The 24,226-nt window shown below is 38.4% G+C and overlaps 1 long non-coding RNA gene across 1 annotated transcript; it reads left to right on the top strand.

The window, feature by feature from the left end:
* The first annotated feature begins 417 nt into the window (after positions 1 to 417).
* Positions 418 to 16,181, top strand: LOC129532537 (uncharacterized). The gene is made up of 3 exons (XR_008678292.2): positions 418 to 554; positions 14,518 to 14,577; positions 16,108 to 16,181. It is a non-coding gene; the product is annotated as an uncharacterized lncRNA (long non-coding RNA).
* The last annotated feature ends 8,045 nt before the right edge of the window (positions 16,182 to 24,226 follow it).

Raw genomic sequence — 24,226 nt, 5'->3', positions numbered from 1 at the left:
TCAACCTGAAGGAAGGAGTCTCTCCCACAGCTGCAGGCTGTACTGCCTCAGGTTAGGGGAGGAGTGACATAAACAGTGCCTTGGCTGCCCCAGTTAGTTTCTGATTATGTTGCATGCACCCCAAGTCTACTGGCTCTGAGCCCAGCACAGCACCGGGACTTGCCCAGAAATTGCAGTTCTTGTGGCCTAGACTGCCTTTCAAGTTTATTTAGACCCCAAAAAACTTTAGCCTGCAATGGTGGGGGCTAGCCAGAACCCAGTTTCTGATTTCTGGGATAGGCTGGCCTAAATTCTCCCTCTGTGGGCACCAGCTGAATTCTGCCTTGTGTTGCTTTCCACTGTGACAGAGTAGCACTGAGTTCCAATTGCAAAGTTCCACTGCATTCTCTGCATTCTCATGCATTCACTGCATTCTCCCTCCTGCAAGCACACAGATCCTCTCTTCTCTCCATGTAGTCACTACTTGGGGAAGGGGAATGGGTGGTGTCAGCAATTCAAGACTGATTTCTTTTCCATCTTCAGCGCCCCTTTCCTTGATATGATGTTAAAACCAGGTATTGTGAGTGCTCCTCTGATTTTTTGTTCTTATGAAGGTGTTTCTTGTGTGAATAGTTGTTTAATTTTGTGTTACGGGGTTGGGGTGGGGGATGATCACTAATTTCTTTTCCTGCTAGCAATGCATGACAGTTCTCATTTTATTCTATTAGTTGAATACTTGATATTTTTAGAGTTTTACAATTTTGTTTATTAAACAAGTGTGAAATAGGATCTTAATATTGTAATTTACTAGTGTGATTGAGTATTTCTCATATGTTCATAGGTGATTTGAGCTTTTCTTTTTTTTATTATACTTTAAGTTCTAGGGTACATGTGCACAATGTACAGGTTTGTTACATATGTATACATGTGCCATGTTGGTGGGCTGCACCCATTAACTCATCATTTACATTAGGAATATCTCCTAATGCTATCCCTCCCCTCTACTCCCACCCCATGACAGGCCCTGGTGTTTGATGTTCCCCACTGTCCAAGTGTTCTCATTGTTCAATTCCCACCTATGAGTGAGAACAAGTGGTGCTTGGTTTTCTGTCCTTGCAACAGTTTTCTCAGAATGATGGTTTCCAGCTTCATCTATGTCCCTACAAAGGACATGAACTCATCCTTTTTTATGGCTGCATAGTATTCCATGGTGTATATGTGCCACATTTTCTTAATCCACTCTATCATTGATGGACATTTGGGTTGGTTCCAAGTCTTTGCTATTGTGAATAGTGCCGCAATAAACATATGTGTGCATGTGTCTTTACAGCAGCATGATTTATGATCCTTTGGGTATATACCCAGTAGTGGGATGGCTGGGTCAAATGGTATTTCTAGTTCTAGATCCCTGAGGAATCACCACACTGTCTTCCACAATGGTTGAACTAGTTTACAGTCCCACCAACAGTGTAAAAGTGTTCCTATTTGTCCACATACTCTCCAGCACCTGTTGTTTCCTGACTTTTTAATGATTGTCATTCTAACTGGTGTGAGATGGTATCTCACTGTGGTTTTGATTTGCATTTCTCTGATGGCCAGTGATGATGAGCATTTTTTCAGGTGTCTGTTGGCTACATAAATATCTTCTTTTGAGAAGTGTCTGTTCTTATCCTTTGCCCACTTTTTGATGGGGTTGTTTGATTTTTTTCTTATAAATTTGCTTAAGTTCTTTGTAGATTCTGGATACCAGCCCTTTGTCAGATGGGTAGATTGTAAAAATTTTATCCCATTTTGTAGGTTGCCTTTTCACTCTGATGGTAGTTTCTTTTGCTGTGCAGAAGCTCTTGAGTTTAATTGGATCCCATTTGTCCATTTTGGCTTTTGTTACCATTGCTTTTGGTGTTTTAGTCATGAAGTCCTTGCCCATGCGTATGTCCTGAATGGGATTGCCTAGGTTTTCTTCTAGGGTTTTTATGGTTTTAGGTCTAACGTTTAAGTCTTTAATCCATCTTGAACTAATTTTTATATAAGGTGTAAGGAAGGGATCCAGTTTCAGCTTTCTACATATGGCTAGCCAGTTTTCCCAGCACCATTTATTAAATAGGGAATCCTTTCCCCATTTCATGTTTTTGTCAGGTTTGTCAAAGATCAGATGGTTGTTGGTGTGTGATATTATTTCCGAGTGCTCTGTTCTGTTCCATTGGTCTCTATCTCTGTTTTGATACCAGTACCATGCTGTTTTGGTTACTGTAGCCTTGTAGTATAGTTTGAAGTCAGGTAGCGTGATGCCTCCAACTTTTTTCTTTTGGCTTAGGATTGTCTTGGCAATGCAGGCTCTTTATTGGTTCCATATGAGCTTTAAAGTAGTTTTTTCCAATTCTGTGAAGAAAGTCATTTGTAGCTTGATGGGGATGGCATTGAATCTGTAAATTACCTTGGGCAGTATGGCCATTTTCACGACATTGATTCTTCCTATCCATGAGCATGGAATGTTCTTCGATTTGTTTGTGTCCTCTTTTATTTCGTTGAGCAGTGGTTTGTAGTTCTCCTTGAAGAGGTCCTTCACATCCCTTGTACGTTGGATTCCCAGGTATTTTATTCTCTTTGAAGCAATTGTGAATGGGAGTTCACTCATGATTTGGCTCTCTGTCTGTTATTGGTGTATAGGAATGCTTGTGATTTTTGCACATTGATTTTGTATCCTGAGACTTTGCTGAAGTTGCTTATCAGCTTAAGGAGATTTTGGGCTGAGATGATGGGGTTTTCTAAATATACAATCATGTCATCTGCAAACAGGGACAATTTGACTTCCTCTTTTCCTAATTGAATACCCTTTATTTCTTTGTCCTGCCTGATTGCCCTGGCCAGAACTTCCAACACTATGTTGAATAGGAGTGGTAAGAGAGGGCATCCCTGTCTTGTGCCAGTTTTCAAAGGGAATGCTTCCAGTTTTTGCCCGTTCAGTATGATGTTGGCTGTGGGTTTGTCATAAATAGCTCTTATTGTTTTGAGATATGTCCCATCAGTACCTAGTTTATTGAGAGTTTTTAGCATGAAGTGTTGTTGAATTTTGTCAAAGGCCTTTTCTGCATCTATTGAGATAATCATGTTATTTTTGTCTTTGGTTCTGTTTATATGATGGATTAAGTTTATTGATTTGCTTATGTTGAACCAGCCTTGCATCCCAGGGGTGAAGCCCACTTGATCATGGTGGATAAGCTTTTTGATGTGCTGCTGGATTCGGTTTGCCAGTATTTTACTGAGGATTTTTGCATCAATGTTCACCAAGGATATTGGTCTAAAATTCTCTTTTTTTGTTGTCTCTGCCAGGCTTTACTACCTTGATGATGCTGGCCTCATAAAATGAGTTACGGAGGATTCCCTCTTTTTCTATTGATTGGAATAGTTTCAGAAGGAATGGTACCAGCTCCTCTTTGTACCTCTGGTAGAATTCGGCTGTGAATCCATCTGGTCCTGGACTTTTTTTAGTTGGCAGGCTATTAATTATTGCCTCAATTTCAGAGCCTGTTATTGGTCTATTCAGGGATTCATCTTCTTCCTGGTTTAGTTTTGGGAGGATGTATGTGTCGAGGAATTTATCCATTTCTTCTAGATTTTCTAGTTTATTTGCGTAGAGGTGTTTATAGTATTCTCTGATGGTAGTTTGTATTTCTGTGGGATCGGTGGTGATATCCCCTTTATCATTTTTTGTTGCATTTATTTGATTCTTCTCTCTTTTCTTCTTTATTAGTCTTGCTGGTGGTCTACTAATTTTGTTGATCTTTTCCAAAAACCAGCTCCTGGATTCATTGATTTTTTTGAAGGTTTTTTTGTGTCTCTATCTCCTTCAGTTCTGCTCTGATCTTAGTTATTTCTTGCCTTCTGCTAGCTTTTGAATGTGTTGCTCTTGCTTCTCTAGTTCTTTTAATTGTGATGTTTGGGTATCAATTTTAGATCTTTCCTGCTTTCTCTTGCAGGCGTTTAGTGCTATAAATTTCCCTCTACACACTGCTTTAAATGTGTCCCAGAGATTCTGGTATGTTGTGTCTTTGTTCTCGTTGGTTTCAAAGAACATCTTTATTTCTGCCTTCATTTTGTTATGTACCCAGTAGTAATTCAGGAGCAGGTTGTTCAGTTTCCATGTAGTTGAGTGGTTTTGAGTGAATTTCTTAATCCTGATTTCTAGTTTGATTGCACTGTGGTCTGAGAGACAGTTTGTTATAATTTCTGTTCTTTTACATTTGCTAAGGAGTGCTTTACTTCCAACTATGTGGTCAATTTTGGAATAAGTGTGATGTGTTGCTGAGAAGAATGTATATTCTTTTGATTTGGGGTGGAGAGTTCTGTAGATGTCTATTAGGTCTGCTTGCTGCAGAGCTGAGCTCAATTCCTGGGTATCCTTATTAACTTTCTGTCTTGTTGATCTGTCTAATGTTGACAGTGGGGTGTTAAAGTCTCCCATTATTATTGTGTGGGAGTCTAAGTCTCTTTGTAGGTCTCTAAGGAGTTGCTTTATGAATCTGGGTGCTCCTGTATTGGGTGCATATATATTTAGGATAGTTAGCTCTTCTTGTTGAATTGATCCCTTTACTATTATGTAATGGCCTTCTTTGTCTCTTTTGATATTTGTTGGTTTAAAGTCTGTTTTATCAGAGACTAGGATTGCAACCCCTGTTTTTTTTTGTTTTCCATTTGCTTGGTAGATCTTCCTCCATCCCTTTATTTTAAGCCTATGTGTGTCTCTGGACGTGAGATGGGTCTCCTGAATACAGCACACTGATGGGTCTTGACTCTTTATCCAGTTTGCCAGTCTGTGTCTTTTAATTGGAGCATTTAGCCCATTTACATTGAAGGTTAATATTGTTATGTGTGAATTTCATCCTGTCATTAGGAAGTTAGCTGGTTATTTTGCTCATTAGTTGATGCAGTTTCTTCCTAGCATCGATGGTCTTTACAATTTGGCATGTTTTTGCAGTGGCTCATACCGGTTGTTCCTTTCCATGTTTAGTGCTTCCTTCAGGAGCTCTTGTGAGTCAGGCCTGGTGGTGACAAAATCTCTCAGCATTTGCTTGTCTGTAAAGGATTTTATTTCTCCTTCACTTATGAAGCTTAGTTTGGGTGGATATGAAATTCTGGGTTGAAAATTCTTTTCTTTAAGAATGTTGAATATCGGCCCCCACTCTCTGCTGGCTTGTAGAATTTCTGCCGAGAGATCCACTGTAGGTCTGATGGACTTCCCTTTTTAGGTAACCTGACCTTTCTCTCTGGCTGCCCTTGACATTTTTTCCTTCATTTCAACTTTGGTGAATCTGAAAATTATGTATCTTGGAGTTGCTCTTCTTGAGGAGTATCTTTGTGGCATTCTCTGTATTTTCTGAATTTGAATGCTGGCCTGCCTTGCTAGGTTGGGGAAATTCTCCTGGATAATATCCTGAAGAGTGTTTTCCAGCTTGGTTCCATTCGCCCCGTCACTTTCAGGTACACCAATCAGATGTAGATTTGGTCTTTTCACATAGTCCCATATTTCTTGGAGGCTTTGTTCATTTCTTTTTACTCTTTTTTCTCTAAACTTCTCTTCTCACTTCATTTCATTCATTTGATCTTCAATCACTGATACCCTTTCTTCCACTTGATCAAATGGGCTACTGAAGCTTGTGCATGCATCATGCAGTTCTTGTGCCATAGTTTTCAGCTCCATCAGGTCATTTAAGGGCTTCTCTATGCTATTTATTCTAGTTAGCCATTCATCTAATCTTTCTTCAAGGTTTTTAGCTTCTTTGTGATGGGTTCGTACATCGTCCTTTAGCACGGAGAAGTTTGTTATTACAAATCGTCTGAAGCCTTCTTCTCTCAACTCATCAAAGTCATTCTCCTTCCAGCTTTGTTCTGTTGCTGGTGAGGAGCTGCATTCCTTTGGAGGAGAAGAGGAGCTCTGGTTTTTCAAATTTTCAGCTTTTCTTCTCTGGTTTCTCCCCATCTTTGTGGTTTTATCTACCTTTGGTCTTTGATGATGGTGATGTACAGATGGGGTTTTGGTGTGGATGTCCTTTCTGTTTGTTAGTTTTCCTCCTAACAGTCAGGACCCTCAGCTGCAGATCTGTTGGGGTTTGCTGGAGGTCCACTCCAGACCCTGTTTGCCTGGGTATCACCAGCAGAGGCTGCAGAATAGCAAATATTGCAGAACGGCAAATGTTGCTGCCTGATCCTTCCTCTGGATGCTTCGTCTCAGAGGGGCACCTGGCTTTATGAGTTGTCAGTTGGCCCCTAGTGGGAGGTGTCTCCCAGTTACGCTACTCAGGGGTCAGGGACCCACTTGAGGAGGCAGTCTGTCCGTTCTCAGATCTCAAACTCTGTGCTGGGAGAACCACTACTCTCTTCAAAGCTGTCAGACGGGGCGTTTAAGTCTGCAGAAGTTTCTGCTGCCTTTTATTCAGCTATGCCCTGCCCCCAGAGGTGGAGCCTACAGAGGCAGGGAGGGCTCCTTGAGCTGCAGTGGGCTCCACCCAGTTCGAGCTTCCTGGCTGCTTTGTTTACCTATTCAAGTCTCAGCAATGGTGAACGCCCCTCCCCCAGCCTGGCTGCCACCTTGCAGTTCGATCTCAGACTGCTGTGCTAGAAGTGAACGAGGCTCTGTGGGCATGGGACCCTCCGAGCCAGGAGCAGGATATAATCTCCTGGTGTGCCATTTGCTAAGACTGTTGGAAAAGCACAGTATTAGGGTGGGAGTGTCCCAGTTGTCCAGGTACCTTCTGTCATGGCTTCCCTTGGCTAGGAAAGGGAATTCCGGACCCTTGCATTTCCCGGGTGAGGCGATGCCCCGCCCTGCTTTGGGTCACACTCTGTGAGTTGTACCCACTGTCCAACAAGCCCCAGTGAAATGAACCCAGTACCCCAGTTGAAAATACGGAAGTCACCTGACTTCTATGTTGCTCACGCTGAGAGCTGCAGACTGGAGCTGTTCCTATTTGGCCATCTTGGAATCTCCCTTTGATCTTTTCTTTGTATTCTTTGCTCATTAAAAAAATATTTTTCTTAATGACTCATAAAAACTCTTTTTGAATATCTTTGTTATACCTTCATACACACAAAATAATTATGGTTATATGTTTTTTAAGTTACAATGGCCTCCCCTAAATCCTGTAGTTTTAATAATATTATCAAGCACTATTATTTTTCAGATAAGAATTCTGAGGCCTCCATGATATTTCCTCTCTAGTTTGTCTTTATAATTCACCATTTTTCCCCTCCAGAATGTATGTAGGAGATGATTTCCTCTCAGCAGTTTACATATGTTTTTCTTTGATATCTTTGATTACTTATTTTGTTTCTTTTGATCTCATGTCTTCTGTCCTCTGCAAGTTTTATGTTCTTTATTTTTATTTTTATCTGTCATATGCCTGTATACATTGGAATAGCCTCTTTGGTTTGTTCTCTGTGACATCAATTTTATATTCTGCCATGTAAATTTGTTCTTTATTTTTAAATCACGTTTAATTTTGATTTTGTATTTTTATATATTTATAGACTCCTTCATTATCTATTGCAGTTGTATTTTTCTCTCAAATGAATTAACTGTAATGTCTTTCCTCTACTTTTCATACTATGCATGTATTTTGATATTCCATTCAAAATGTCAATAGTCTTTTCAATTTTGCTTTGGTTTTTCTAATGTGTCATTTTCAGAGGTATGCATTTCTTTTGTGTGTTCGGGGTGGTGTTCCATTAATCTCTAGTATTTTGTTTCTGTGGATCTTATGGATTTGTGTATCCTTATGTGTGAATGAAAAGAAACTCTCCCAGGCTCAGTATTTGCCAACAGAGAAGATGTATCTGTCTTGTCCCCACCGTAGGTCCAACTGGGTCTTGTTAAATACCATTCTGAAATCTATGACTGGCAAGTAGACTGCTGTGCTAAATTCTAGTTCCATGTATATTATTAGTAGGCCTTTAACTCATGCAGTTATTCTGGTTGAGGGAGGCTCTTCTACTCTCAGTACCTGACTTAGGACAATTTGAAGCAAGGTAGTATATGAAAAGCTGTAAGTCCTGCTAGTCACTGCTAATATGGCTCTTCCTATCTCTCCTCCTATTTCTTAACATTATGTGCTGGTTTTTATTCCCCAATACACAATATAGCATCATATATCTATATGACAGTACATGTTGATTTCTGAATTGTGCTGTCTGTATGAAGGTAGAAAGAGAAATATTAACTAAAGATGGGGAAGCAAGTGTACTGGCCACCTCAAAAGCATTACTCATGGGATTGCTTGCAACTGATTTGTATTCTGGGACCTTGAGTTACCAGGCAGGCACATAGTGTTTTCCTGTCTTTGTCAAGAGCGTTCGATATACTCTGGGTCAGTATCAAATCTTGTATTTTCCCATTGGTTTTGGTTCTGAATTTTACTCTTTAAGTCATGCAGCTTGTGCAAGTATTTTTCAGATGAGCAGTAATTTGACTGAGATTCTTAGGTTTTCCATGTAGGTATTTTTTTTCTTTTAATTTCATGTATATTTTTAGTGGGACATTAAGAGAAGTTGAACCAGAGTCTACAATCCAGATGTTGTTTAAAATTAAAGTCAAAACATTCTATAAGCTTTAATAATTGTACTGTACTGATTTAGGACAGACTAGTTTGGGGTTTATAACAGCCTGGGACAAAGGGGGGTTTAGTGAAGGCAAAGTCATGTAACAAGGAAAGCTGAAAAGATGCTGGAAGGAACCAAGGCACAGATGTTTTTCTTAGTAGTGATTGGAAGTTAATGTCAGATCTACCTGTAAATATGCCAGTCAGGTCAATTTATGGTTAATATGGGTTTTAAATGTGTGAGATCATGTCTGAGTTCAGTCAGAGATTGACAGCCACATTCCAGTTAGGAATGGCCACTGTGGTGTAGAATGTGCTGTGTATTTACAACAATAGTAGTTCTTTATTGGTAGTTTAAATACTGCGTGCAAATTGTCATTGTGTCACTTCAGGTCCTTTGAGAAGAAAATATTAAAGTGAAATTATATATGAATGAGATTTTTTTGGGGACATGTCAGCAGTGGGTATTTGGGAGGGAACAAGATTTGCTTGGTAGAGCCTTTAGACAGTGCTTCAGGGTTTGGACTTGTGAAACATGCGAGGAAAGGACAGATTGGGTAGGAGGAGTCTCAGACTGCAGTGTATTTCTGAGAAACTTTTGAGCGGGCTGACAGGAAGTCCTTGGGCAAACACTTCCCACTAGAAGAGTCCTGCTTTAGACAGTAATGGGCCAGCTCCAGTGGCCCCCCCATCAGGCTTTCATTGGCTGGGAGCACCTGGGGGAAGTACGGCCTTGGCACGAACACTGCAGTGGATCCTAAGAATGGCAGTTGGAGGCGTCGGTCATATATAAATATTTGCCATTTATAAAGTGTGTCCTATAGTTTATATTTTAATATTTAATCTATACAACTAACTTGTAAGTTAAATTGTGTTATCTGTATTTTATAAATAAAGAAACTTCAATTTGGAGAGAACAAATAATATAAGATCAAACGATCATTAAGTGACCATGCCAGAATTTAAATATAGGTCTATAGTTACATATTAGAATTCTTTTGGTTGAAGGCAATAAAAAATATATTTCTAAGAGAAGGCACTTATTTTTAGGATATAGTCACAGTTGTCACACAGAACCCAAGGGCTGACAGTGCCCAGGATACCCTAGAAGCAGGGATTGGCATGCAATTAAAGCTGTTTCTCTTTTTCTCACTTCTGCTTCACTCAGTGGATCTGATTAAGTCTTTTCTCTTTCTATATAACTGATTTTATATGCGTATGGCAAAAGAGTGACTGCTCACAACTGTTGAGTTCAAGAGAGCTTCAAAGACTGAAGCTGGAATGACTTTCTCAGAAAAGTGGTTTCTACAGCAGCTAGGATAAGGTATCTGCTTCTAGACTAGGTAAATTATCTGGAGGGCTGAAATCTAGTGAAGAGATTCTGAGGGGTGAGGTGAAGGAGAGTTTGCCACTGCGGTTATCACGTGAATGGCTGGGAAAGAGGAAAGAAGTTACCAGAAAAGGAGGTGTTGGATATAATACTCAATAGGTGTACACAATAAGATAAACTTTTCAGTGGGGTAAACCTTAAATATAATTGTAGTGAAATATCTGTGTGTGTGTGTATGTATACATATATACATATATATACACACAGAGATATTATACACAGAGAATATATATTTATTCCACCTTTTGTTCCTTTTGATTGCTTGTATCCTTAAAATTACCAGTAAATCACAATGCTGGTGAGATCTCTGATTTACGTGAGTCTGATTGAAATCTGATTCCTTTGGTTAGCTCAATCCCATAGCAAACAACTGAAATCCTTATAAGGCATTTTTCTTCATAATTGTCTTCCCTTCTTCATTGCTGGAGGATGTAATCATGGGCTGAATTGTGTCTTCCCCAAAATTCACAAGTTGTAGTCCTAACCCTTAGTACCTGAGAATGAGATCATATTTGGAGGTAGGGTATTTAAAGAGGTAGTTAAAATAAAGTCACTAGGGTGGATCCTAATCCAATATGACTGGTACCTTTACAAGAAGAGCAGACTAGGACACAGAGACACAGAGAAGACCATGTGAGGACATAGTGAGAAGATAGCCATCTATAAGCCAAGAAGAGAGGCCTTACTGCCAACTCTTTGATCTTGGACTTCTAGCCTCCAGAATTTTGAGAAAATAAATTTCTGTTGTTTAAGCCACCCAGTCAGTGGTATTTTTTATGGTAGCTCTAGTAAACTAATCAGATGGGAAGAGGGATCGTGTCTCCTTTTCCTTTTTGTTCACTCATGGAATCCATGCAGGACCCAGCCTTACTGTTTTGTGTGCCTTCCTTCCAGGGTTTCCTTTGGGACCCTAATTTTTTTATTCCATTGGTATGTTGAACATTTTTGTTACTTGAACATTCCCTTGGATCATTTCCTCCACCTCAAATGGATTATCAAGGGATAATTCATTTGGAATGACTGGAGAAAGTCTTATGAATAATTTTTCTCTATATTGCAGCATTTTGTTTATGCTGCTGGAAGCTATAGGTCAAACCTTGTAACCTATGATAAATGGAGTAAATTACTTTGATGACATTTTGGGAATATTATAAAAAATGAAAAAAGGGTACATAATATGTACCTGGAAACCTAAGGTATTTATTTTGCTTTGTGACTATTACTGGGGATTCTGAAGAGTTTTGCTTGATTTAATTAACTTGCCTTTTCTATTTTTTTTGATTTTCTGGAAGCATTGCAAATTGCAAGCTTTCTAGTATTCTCAATAGATTCTACTCTGTTTATTATATAGGTACATGGAGATTCTACTGTCATTTTAAATGGAGAAGTTCCCTAGGGCAAATTTTAGGATTTTGAACTGTCTCACTTAATGCCTTAGTTTGCAAAATGTCTATGACTTTTTCTGCAAGTAGAACAGAGGGGAACCACTCTACTGTTATGTTTAAAGGACATGGGGGAATCTAAATATTAAATTTTAATCTAATTCTTCCCCTGCTTGCTAATTTGCACAATGTTTGAGCTATCTGAAGGTATTCTTAGAAATGGGTATTTGACATGGTATTCTAATTTTTCAAGCAGCCTTGCAATGAAAGTGTACCAGGCAGCATCTTTCCTTTAGTGGCCCTCACCTCCATTATCTGGGTTCAGATGAGTGCACAACCAAGAAAAGGAGCTGCAGAGCTCATGTTAAACCTATTCATAAATAATATACCTATCCGTTCCCTACTCCCTGCTTATATTTTTACAGAAATACCATGCAGTCAATTATGTTTAAAGTCTTTCTAAAGCTGTGGGGAGACATTCTATCCTACTGACTCTGAGAAGTCCAGAGCAAACAGAGAAAAGAGGAAAAAGGAAGTGGCTGAGAAAGTGTTTTGTAGATGTACTTTTTTTTTGTAATTAATATTACTTAAAAAGATTAGAGTATGTTTGAACTGACAAGGACTGAAGTCATTAAGTACCAAGCTTTGAACAGAAGATGGCAGAGATAGAGGAAAGGGGACATATTTTTGGCTTCCTTCAAGGCAGTATTCAAAGAAGCCTGTAGGCAGTGAGTTACAGGAGTTTAAGAAATATTTCCTAAGGGAAACTATGAAGGTCTTTATTTCCTATAAAAATCTACAATGTGTACACTTCTGAGCCTGCAAGATGTTTGTCTTCCTGCCAGAGGCTCTGACCAATTATGTGAGCTGTCAATTCTCTTCCTAGGTCACCTCAGTAGATGTTTACCTGTCACCTATGAGCTGCCAGGCCTCAGGCCTGTGTCAACATCATCTAGATAAGAGACTGCATCAAGATGAATAAGAATTTCTCCTTCCCTTAAAAAGTTGATGTTCCTACAAAGGAGGACACATAGAGGCTCAAGGCTTTCTAAACTCTAAAGGGTTAGAGATGATGAGTGATTTCTAGTCAGAAGGGAAGAAATAAAGACTAAAGGGAGAACAAAAGAAAGTTTTAATAAAGAGTGAAAGATAAATGCTACTAGCAAGTGGAAGATTCTGACACAGGAGAAAGCAAGGAATATTACTTTAGCTTGAGTTATACTATGTGTATGGGACCCTTCCCAGAAAAGGGGAATTTGGATCTTATGAAGAAATGGTAGCAGCTCATATTCCACAGATCAAGTGGCACAATTACTAAGTCCTAGTTTATATAGATAAGCCTGTTACAAGGTCAAGGAAGGAGATGCTTAATGTTGTTTTGTATCTTCTTTTTCAGGCTACAGAGTTAGCTGTATGGAGTTAGTTTTAGGTAGATTTAATATAGTAAATTGGATGGTGTTCTGTTTTCCTAGAGCAGGTATGTGAGAACTGACAGAGTTGTCACAAGTCTATCAAATCACACTGATCATTATCTCATTTTGTTGATTCATGAGAGGCTGACTGTGTTTATCAGAGAAGATTCATGGTAACAATGGTATAGAAGTCTTATAAGAAACGGAATAACTTGGGTAAACTTATTGCCTTAGGATGAAAGCTTAGATACATATTAAAATTACATTTGCTAACTTGAATCCACCCATTAGAGGGTGGGGAAATTGTCTCTTTTTACTATTCTAATCCTTACCAGACCACATTGTACAAAGTGTTTTCTCAACAGATGTCTGTTGAAAAAATACATGAACGAGGAAATGGTCAATGTTCAGTGGATGTTGCATTTGAAATAGAATTTAGATTTTTGAGCTATAACTTAAGACCCCAGAATGATAGGATTTTGGCTAGGGTAGGAACACAGTTCAAAATTATTTGAGTGAAATTTAAACTGAATATACAGGGGAAGAAGATAAGTAATAAAATACACTGGTGTAGAGCATGATTTTGCAGAATGCAAATAGTAGGAGGGAGTGTAGGAGATGCTTATGATTTACATGGAAAATCAGTAATGGTACCAAAAGCCAAAATTATAGCCTCCAACACATATACCACTGTAGAACATTAGAAATTAACAAGATATTGAGCGATTTTAATTTATGGCAAGAGGTTTGTATACATTCATTGTTATCATTGAGATTAATTGAGATGTGATTCAAAATTAAAAGATGGTGATGGTATCTCTTTAAAGAGGGCAGACATTTTTGAAAATAAATTACAGAAATAGTTATATTTATGTATCAAGGGGCCATAAACTAGTGTAGAAACTCATGATGTGAGATTATAGCTGAGGAAAATAGAAATAGAAATCTGAAATTGTTGGGAGAGTGTTCTCCAAGCTTTCTGGCCAGAAGGAAGAAAGAGATGATATACTTTTGACAGAGATCTGAAAGATGACCCTGTACCAGGCCAAAGTCATGATTGAGGGATTTCAATTAAGACATCTCCTAGAATCTCAACCTGCAAAAAATCTGAGTGTGTGTAAGCTCATGACATTCTTTGACAAGTTGTAAACAATCTCCTGAAAGATAGGCCATTAGGGAAACAGTTCCTTTTGGTCTGACTCTGAAATATAGGATACATTTATTGGCAAAGTGAGAGGAACGGAAGCTTTGGGGAAAGTCTCTATAATATTTTAGAGCTCATCATATTCATTGAGGGGAAGCCTGGTATGGTTGACCATGTGTTACAGACTTCAAGAGGGTCAATGTAGAAAATATCAAGGGAAACATAGGCATGATTTCATGGCATTCTACATTAAAGGGAAGATGTCAACAGCTTTGGGAAGTTGTTCGAAATGCCATTTTGATTCTGCATACTGTAAACCATTTATCTCATAAAAATTAGGGGGAAATTTTACTGGCTACTCAGGAGGCTGAGGTGGGAGTATCCATGCCCTGAGGCCAGCTTAAGCAACATAGCAAGAACCTGTCTCTTAAAAAATAAAAATTAGTGGGAATTGTGAACTCAGAGTTTTGAGAGATATGCGATTTAAAAAGTACAAATTAATGATAAAAAGTCCTAGAGTGGTCCACATGTGTAAGAATAATGTCCATAAAGTTGAAGGGTACTCAAGTTTGTGAAAAGTGCCACTGACAATAAAATAGGATTTCTTCATTATATTCAGAACAAGAAACAGATCGAGGAAGAGGCAGAGTAACAACAGCTGGGAAGAAGATACAGTTTTGTAAGTTACCCTGTAAATTTCCTTGTATCATCTTTGTTAAAATTGACCTTCATATTAAAAAGAGTGGGGCAAACATTGAAATGAAGAATGCAGACTCAAAACAAAAAAGATGAGGGAGCATTAGCAGTTCAGATTTCAAATCTTATGAATGACATCTTAGGTCATTCAGAAATTTCAAATGAATTAATTGAATGGCTATTTGTTATTGCAGAGAAATTGTGGAGACTGGGCAAGATGTGGGGGACAAAAGTCAAGCAATTATCAAAAAACTTTGTAAGAGAAGGGTGATGTCTGCAAACAAAATGCCCAATTCTGTCAATACTTAGCCATAATTATTGTTCATCAGTGGGAAACTCTCCTCCCCTTTTTGTTAGTAATTTTAACACAATCTCAGTTATGTAATTTTACCCCTACATATGTCAGTATTCATATAAAAAATAAAAAGAATATTTTCATACATAACCACAATACCAGCAAAAGTGACTTATTAAACAGATTTGTGATTTACCAAAAGTGGAAAATGATGATTGAAACATGGAAAGGATTGACATACATTCATACTATAGTTACCTCATTTCTATCTTGGGTAGGATTTCTGGACTTATTACGGAAATGCAGGCAAAATGATATTATGTATCTAAACTTAATCAAGGAATTTGATAAGGTCTCCCTAATTTGTGAAAAGATGGAGACATACAGGTTTGACTCCAATATTTGATTGAAAACATGGATTCCTGTTCAATTGAAAGGAAGTTTTTTTAGCCTTGTAGTTTTTTGATATTTTTGCCAATGACTTGAAAGAAAATATAGGAAGTCTGCCCATTCAAGTTGTGAATAATAAAATAATTAACAAAAAATCTTTACTAGCTAGAGAATGAATTGAATTCATTATGCTGAAATTTAATAAGGATGGATATATGGTCCCTTTTTTGTATCCAGAAATTTTGCTCTAAGAGACAGAAAGTGTGAATTGACAGTAAGCATACAATTGACCAATGATGTAATGAGGCTTTCAAAGAAAAGAAAATGTGACTTGAAGTTGTATGAATACACATAGGTGTCTAGAAAGAGAGTGTTTATAGTTCTGTTCCTTTCCTGTCCCAGTGGTCCACTTTAAAAGGCTAAAGCCAAATTGAGTGGCCAAGAGATATAAAAAAGAATAACTAATATGGGTAAGCCATGCCATGTAAACAATCTGTTAAAAGTACTGGGAATAAATAGTCTGAAAATGAGAATGTGATAACCACCTTCTGACATTTGAAGGCCTGCCATGTGAATGTAAAATTAGACTTTCTATATAAACTTGAGTGCTAGCGCTGTAACCAGTAATAGAACTTTCAGAGAGACAGGTTTTGGCTCAAGATATAGAAGAATTTTCTAATGGTCAGAACCGTCTAAAATGGAATGTGTGAATTTTTTTAAGTCACTGGAGATGTTCCAAAATAGAGGCATCATTTCTTGGGATATTATAGCAGTTATCCAAGTTTTGAATGATTAGTTAACACTTGTCTTTCATGCCTGAATTTTTAGCATTCTGTGAAGCTGTTTTCCGTTTTCTTGACTTCAAAGTGGCCAATTTTCCAGTAATCCAATCCACAGATAAGTATGTTTTAACCCCAAAGGTCTTAATAGAGATCTTGCCTTATAACTGAATAGAGATCTTGCCTGCCTTCTTTTCATCCTAGCCTTTTGCCTGATTCATATTCAGGTGGCCTCTGACTGCCATCCTGTCTCCCTAGAATATTACTTATTCTTTCAAACTCAAAGCTCCTTTTTTGGCACAAGTATCCAGATTACCTGTAGCTTTCTAAGTTCTGGTTGTGGCCTGATAGACAGGTTCTTTGACATTTAATTGGCAGGAGTTTGGTAACAGACCCTCAATAAACCCCAAAGAGTATTCCATTTCTTCCTTTTCTCAGTTATTCCATCTGACCAGCTATATAATTTTCACTGAAAACCCATAGTCTTTATATATGTATAATCTTACAGTATAGTCATAATTTAAGTTTAGACATCATAATCTTCACAGTTACATTAAACTTCCCTCACAAATACATTCATTTTGAAATCCATTTGGCTTGCGGAATGGTTTGAGGTATGGTGGCAAACATAAGTAGAGATGAGTAGGCATGTGAGAAGACAAAGCTAAAGACAAAGGTTTGGGAGAATTTGTGTAATGAATGGGTTGGTTAAAGAATATGTACAAAGAGAATTATGGGAATTTCAGCTCTAGGGGTGAGTGTCCTTTCCTGATATTACTCTAAATATGTTCTGATACTAGTCAAGAAACTTAAATTTATTCAACACTCAGACCAAACATTAATAATTAATGGGAGAATAAAGGAAAATGGTGTTTATACTTTTTTGTACCATGGCCTTTGCTAGGTACTTTATATTATCTCATTCAATCCCCATAACAATTCTTGGAGGCAGATGAGATAAGATGCAGGTAAGAGAACAATGTAGGAGGTTGAGTACTGAGCCAAGTTTACATATCTAGCAAGGTGTAGAGCAGCAATTCATGTTTACATATATTACCTTTTCTATAACACCACACTGCATGCTCTGTTGTGTGGATAGACATGGGGGCCAGGGTGTGGTCTCAAGACATAACAAGTGGCAATGAGCCTGCGACTATCTTTTCTTTAAGTAACAAATGTTATTTGTTTCTAATAAAAAGTTTGCAAGATTAATACATTGGATTTCTAGAACCCCTGTGAGTTCAAAGCAGACAGTTCACTTTAAGAAGCCATATGACACATGCAAATTTTTCAGCCATCAAATACATTGAGCAGGTAGCTCAAGGCATTCTGTAACACAGAAGAAAGCACAGATTGTTCTTCTATGATCCCTTAACTGCCCCCGGGAACCAGTGTGGTGAATTTGCTTGACCTCAGGTGTTTCAGGTGACAAGATTAAATCAATATGGGAAAAGGTTTCTTGACCTCCAAGTACCGTGAGTTCAGCGGGATTTGCTTGAGAGGAGTGCAGCTCCAGGCTCAAGCCTGTGGGAAGCCTTTGGCACCTGGTGCCGCGGTTGGTGGAGGGCTGTGATAACGCAATACCCATCCAATTCTCTTATCTCCTGATTACACTGCTTTTTAGAAGATATCCCTAGGGTAAATCTCTTCAATTGATTTTGCTGTCAGGAGTCAGCTCGAGTTCACATAGGAAAGGAAGATTAGTACCTCACTGGTTAAGTGCTTTAGCAATTTGCTCTACGTGTTAAATTATGGACTTTATCAGTTCAGAGCTGCTTAATTTCCAGAGCAGGGCAAAAATGATACCATTTGGACCAACTGCTGATCTTCACATTTCAGTCATTGGAGAGTCTGGCAGTTTGAACTTGTCTGTAAGTTTAGTAAAATTCTCCAAGTCCTGGGACTGATTTTTCAGTATCTCTGGCAGTCCCTGTTTCTCAATAAATTGCTTGGTCACATTATCGTGAATCGTCATAGAGTCTGCCCCCATCATCTGTTCTAATTTCTTTAAATGGCTATATGGATTTGCTGAAAATGATAATAGTGTTAGTGTTGATTCTCAGTTTGTGTGGTTGTGTGACATGGCATGCAAATAAAGCAAAAACAGTCACGTTGCCGTGATGAGTGACAGAGAAAAACAGTCCAGATCAACGTCAAAGAGTTGGAAGAAATCACAGTGCCATTCCCAAAATGCCACTCTATCTATTAGAGGGGAGGCAATATTTTATTCCCTCCAGTCTTTGTTATCCTCAGTCAATCCTCATTGAAACTTCTAAAAACATAAATCCCTTTCTCTTCTTTGTAAATTATTTCACCCTCCCTTAAATCTCCTAAGAAATTCAGTTACATGATTGACTGGACTTCCATTTTGCAAATCGGTTAGTTGGAATGAATAAGATTTCTAGTGAATCTTCCTGTTGGCTGTTGGAAGAGGTTTGATGGTGACCTCCCACTGTGTTACTCTTACCTCTAAGTACTTTAAAAGAAGTAGATGAGGGTTATGAACACAGAATAATCTCTTTTCATTTCTCTGAGCTACAGAGTAGTGGATTTCACTCCTGGACTTGTTTCTGATCTCCCTGGCTTCCAATCATTTTCTCTTTTCCTATATAGACCTCTACTTGGCCCACAGACTTTTCTGTCTTCCCCATAGCTGCCAGTTGAATGACATCTGGAAGGGGACTTGGCATGCCTACAGAGACCAGCAATGTGTGCATGGATGTAGGAAGTATAGGGCATTCGTTTATGTCAGTGTTGAGGATTCAGAAAGAATTCTGGAAGAAGCATTTTTTAAACTCTAACCTGAAGGATGGTTACATAAGCATCACCCAGCTAGAAATAAAGGGCAGGGACAAAGATCCACAAACTGGGGAGACTAATGTGAGCAGGGAGCTCCAAGTGGGAGTATGGCTTCAGTGTAAGGTGAAGAGGGAAAGGAGGAAGAAGTGAAGTTGAGGTAGCCAGAGCCAGATTATGAAGGGCCTTAACCAGTTTTAGTTTACTTAGCTTGGGAGTTTGTATATATTTTGAAGAAGCAGGGGCATAAGTTCTTGGTTCTTCAGAACATTTTCAATTCTAATTCCAGTGACTTACATCCACATCTCAAACAGGTATTGCCCTTTGCCAAGCAAGGATCTATCCTGCCCTAGAGGGGTGGAGAATAATCCTTCATACTATCTTTCATTGAGCAAGAGTGAATCTGGAGCACATTTAGCATGAAACCTAAGATGAATCATTCTTAGGATTAGTCATTTTTGAAAAATTATATTTTTATATTTGTGGAGCCACCTACACTTATCTACTAAACCACTTGACTAGATCATTTCAAAATTTAAAATCTGACTCTGTCTCCTTCCCTATCTAAAACCATTTAATGGCCTCTCCTTACCACTGGCTGCTGGGTCCTCCATGGTGTGGTTCCCTGACACCACTCCAGCTTCATATGCTTGCTCTTCCTTCAGGCTCGGAGCCCACGCCTCGCTGTCCCCTTTCAGGCCCTTGTTCCTTCTGCCCTAGAGAATTTGCACCTGGTGATCCCTGTTTTGTAATGTTGTTTCATTTCCTTCTCACTCAGCTAACTTTCATTTCCTGATCAAATCTCAGCTACATCATCACTTCCTCAGAGGATCTTTCCCCACCCCTCTCTCTGATTAGGTTGGAGTGCTCTATTACACTTACCTTAGTGCTTGTGGATAGGCCTGCATCCCAGGAGTTAGTACAGACCCTACAATCGGCTGGATCACTCCAGCACTCCACTTCTCCCTTTGGTATGTATTTCTGGAAATTACTGGGTAATGGAATAAACAACCATAAATATTTTCTCCACTGCTTCCTGGAACAGCCCTTCACTGCTCTTTTACGTTGTGGTCTGCTCTGCTCTCCTCCATTTCACATGACGACTCATAGGTCTACGTCAACATCTTCAACTACTGCTCTCATTCTCTTTTGCATTCTTCTCTTCCTTCTCTGTCTCTTCCATCTAGGTATTCCCCAGGCCCTGCCATTCTTCTTCTTTTCTTCCCATCTAACTTCTCCTAGGCTATTGCATCTACCTTCAGGACCTCTGCTGCTCTTTAGACACCAGTGAGCCTCAGATTTGTAACATCTCCCAACATCCACCTCTTACTTGGACTTCACTTGCATTTTTTCCAACAAATAACTAAACTTTTCACTTTGCTATGTTGAAGACACCTCACCTCACAGTCTATATGCCTGATGTTGATCTCAACATTTCTTCTCCCATCATCATCGCTCCTTCACCCCTATTCCCCAAGATACCTTGGAATTGTTTTGACATTTCCCTCTTTCTAATTCCTTCACTTTCACTTCTACCCTCATCTGCGCTGTGGGGTCTACATCTTAAATGTCTCTGAAATCTATCTTCTCTCTATCTGTCTCCAAAAGAATATCTCCCTGCTCTTCCTGCTTTAAACGTCATCTCCAGTTTATTCACTTCCAGTTCATCTATAATATTGTCTCCAGAGTTAGCATTTCAAAACAAACGGACATTTGATTATGCAACTCTGGTTAAAAACTTTGTTCATTATGTATTTTCTATAAGATAACATTTAAGAGCCTTGGTATTGCCATTCAACATCCAGGTCATCTCTTGGTGTCTTGCCCATCAGTCATTCACTCTGGTTAATCTGTTCTATCCCATTCTCTACACACTTGCTGGCCTCTGGTTTTACTTGTCTTGATTCTTCTGCCATAAGTTTCCTCTTTTTCCTTCTCTGCTCCAGTAACTTCTCCAATCTTCAAATGTTACCTTCTTTGCAAAATTTCCTTGGAATTCCCTAGCAAGAATTAGTGACTGCCCCCTCCTTGGCATTGCCACAGTATTTTGTATGGATATGCCTCTGTAGCACTTATAATAAACAAATCATATACATATGTGCATATATACAATTTTAGTTATTTTTATTCATTCTATGGTCCTCTCACTAAATAGAAACATCGTGAAAATAGAGGTAGTGTCTTATTTATCTTTGCATCTCTAGAGTTTAGTACAATGCTTGGATTTAGACCACATGGTAGAGATTATAAATATTTTCATAAAATTGAATTTAACAAATGACCCCGTGTGTTGGATGACTGTTTTGCTGTTTAGAACATGGGCAGAAATTGCTGAAAAAAGGGAAATACAAAGAAACAGTCAATGGGTTTTCTTTTTAGATAGTCAATGTTGAGTGAATAGCTTGCTAAAATATTAGAAGGTAATAACACGGCTGATATATATTTGAATTAATATGAACAACAGATATTTATATTAATAATCTCTCTTTTAGAAAAGAAGAAATACAGCCTCAGAGAGGTTGGATATAGAATCTAGTCCTTTGCTTTTTTAGCCTTTCAAGTTGTTCACAGATAAGAGAGAAGGGGCAGAGCAGTGAATGCTGTATCATTAGGCTGAAGCAGAAGGAAACTGTCATGGTAATTGGGACAGGTGCATTGGGAGACATACCAGTTTTAGAGAAGATAAATTAATTCACAATAGCGCAGTTATGTCACAGCCTGGCAAAATGTCAGTACAAATCACTAATGGAGTCATTTCAGAAGTTACCTTGCAGTTTGAAATAAGGCATTTACTTATAATTTCAATTTATGATATTTTCTATTGAATGATGAAAATTAGTATTCAGTAATAATGCATTTTTGAGGGATAAACTCAGTATGTGCTTGGCTCATTGGCACGCTGATGGGATATTTTACTGCACTCTGTGTCAAGGGTTAGGCAATAAAAGCATTTCATTCTGAAGTTAAAATCCATTTCCGTCAAGTAGATGGTAAATAATTATATTGGACGACCAACTCACAATTCTCCAGTTTTAGAAAATGCAGAATTGTGAATGAAATTTGAGTTAGAATCAAAGTTTAAAATAATGATGTGCATAAAATGCTACAGCTGAAAAAATACTTCACATGCATTTAATTTACCTAGAGAAAACTGGGGCCCTGAAAATCAAATGATTTGTTTAAAGCCAAGTGAATCAATGGCCAAGCCTTGGTTGAACCCAAGTGAACTGTTTACAAATTCAACACCCTTTCCAATCATAACAATCCTGACTCATTCAGAGGAATAAAAGTACACTTCTAAAATTTTCTTTTTTTTTTTAAACTGGAGAAAAAGTACACAAATTTATTTAACATTCTCCCAGAGAGGATCACAAAATGATTGTCCCCTAAAATGTTCTTATGTCACACAAATGGCTTTGATTTTCAGCTAGTCTGAAGGGTTTTTAAATAGTTTTTATCTAGTTATCATTCTTGGATTTAGGAGCATTTATTTAAATAGAGAGCCACATTTCTCTTTAATATTTGAGCATTCATAAAATAATCAGTTAATGTGGAGAAAAGTGTATTGTGTATTTTTTTTCCAGAAAGTGTATAGAAACATACTTCATCAATTTAAGAAACACTTCAAACACTTTCTTGAGTTTTCCAAAAGTAAACAGCGTAAGATGATCCTTACAACCTGTCAGAACAAAGTGTTTTCTAGTTCAAGCGGTTGAATTTGGTATATGTTTGTATTTCGTTTTAAAAAAAGTGATGTTTGATGTGGAAGAGTAGGCCCATGTCTCCTCTTACAACCTCTAGAACTTTCCTTGATGAAGTGCTGCTTATTTGAATGTTAGCATGAGCTCTTCTACTTTGAGTGAAGGGAAGTAGGAACTGGTGAGAAAGTGAGAGGTAGAGGTCAAGGAGCAGGTGACTGGGAATCAGCTCTCAAGATCTTCAACTCTCCTCACCTAATATACTCAGGATGCTGAATTGATTACAAAGGCTTTGGCATATTTAAGCTATTTTATTTTTATAACAATCATCAGAATTATTATGGACAACATTTTATAGTGAAAACTAAGGCTTAGAGATGTTGGCTGATTTTCCCCATTTGACACATACAGCATACTGTAGAGATGGGACCTGGCCAAGTTCCGAAGACTCCCAGCCCAGAATTCTTTCCTCCCTTTTCAGTTGTCTCATTTCTAGTGTGGGGATCTTCTCAAGGTAATAACATTTCAACTTCTCACGGTGTTTCTCTGCAGCATTTTAATCAGACACTTGGGCACTGGGACCAAAATGTCAATAATTTAGTCTTCTAAAGGAGATTTAATGTAACTCTTTCGTTTGGGTTATTCTAGCATTTTGGTAATCTTCCAATAGGATAATTTCAAAGATGTTTGTGGAAATGAAATAGTCTTTATAAAAACAATGTGTCAGACCTTTCCAATGAGAATTCGAGTTTCTTAAGAGCAGGGGTTATACTGTCTTGTTTCTTTAAATCTACTTGATTTCCAACCCCAGAATATTTACTAGCATAATATTCTACCCAAAGAGAGAGGTCTTTGGATGTTAATTCTCCAGTGATACAAATCTCTAAACTTTCACTTAGCTCCAAGACTTTATATTTCTATGGGTGTATACAATGGAAAAGACTTTATGATGTTATACTGTTATTCCATTTCAGACTCTCAACTATAATTACATGCAAGAATACTGGCTGGGTGCGGTGGCTCATGCCTGTAATCCCAGCACTTTGGGAGGCTGAAGTGGGTGGATCACCTGAGGTCAAGAGTTCGAGACCAGCCTGGCGAACATGGTGAAACCCCATCTCTACTAAAAATACAAAAATTAACTGGGCATGGTGGCACACACCTGTAATCCCAGCTACTCGGGAGGCTAAGGCAGGAGAATTGCTTTAACCCAGGAGGTGGAGGTTACAGTGAGCCAAGATCGTGCTACTGCACTCCAGCCTGGTAGACAGAGCAAGACCCTGTCTCCAAAAAAAAAAAAAAAAAGAAAAAAGAAAAAAGAAAAAAAATGCAATTTCCCTTCCCACATTTTTCTACACTTAATCCAATCTTAATGTTATGAATAATTGAATTGCAAATGTAATTCAATACATGTAAATGACAGGTGTGTGTGTGTGTGTGTGTGTGTGTGTGAATATGGTTTGTGTATGTACTTGTGTCCTAATTCTACACACCAACTTCCCAACACACACAAAATAGCAACCTCAGCCACACAAACTATTGGTTCATCATCTGATGCATGCATATGAGAAAGCAGCATGACCTCCTCTCTATTTTCTTCTCCTCCTCCCTCTCCTTCCCCCTCCTCCTCCTCATCCTCTTCCTCCTCCTCCTCCTTCTTCTTTTCTTCTTCTT

The sequence above is a fragment of the Gorilla gorilla genome, chromosome 2 (assembly GCF_029281585.2).
Source record: "Gorilla gorilla gorilla isolate KB3781 chromosome 2, NHGRI_mGorGor1-v2.1_pri, whole genome shotgun sequence".
Taxonomy (NCBI): domain Eukaryota; kingdom Metazoa; phylum Chordata; class Mammalia; order Primates; family Hominidae; genus Gorilla; species Gorilla gorilla.
Note: the sequence above shows the minus strand (reverse complement) of the source record. Positions and strands in the feature narration are given on the sequence as shown.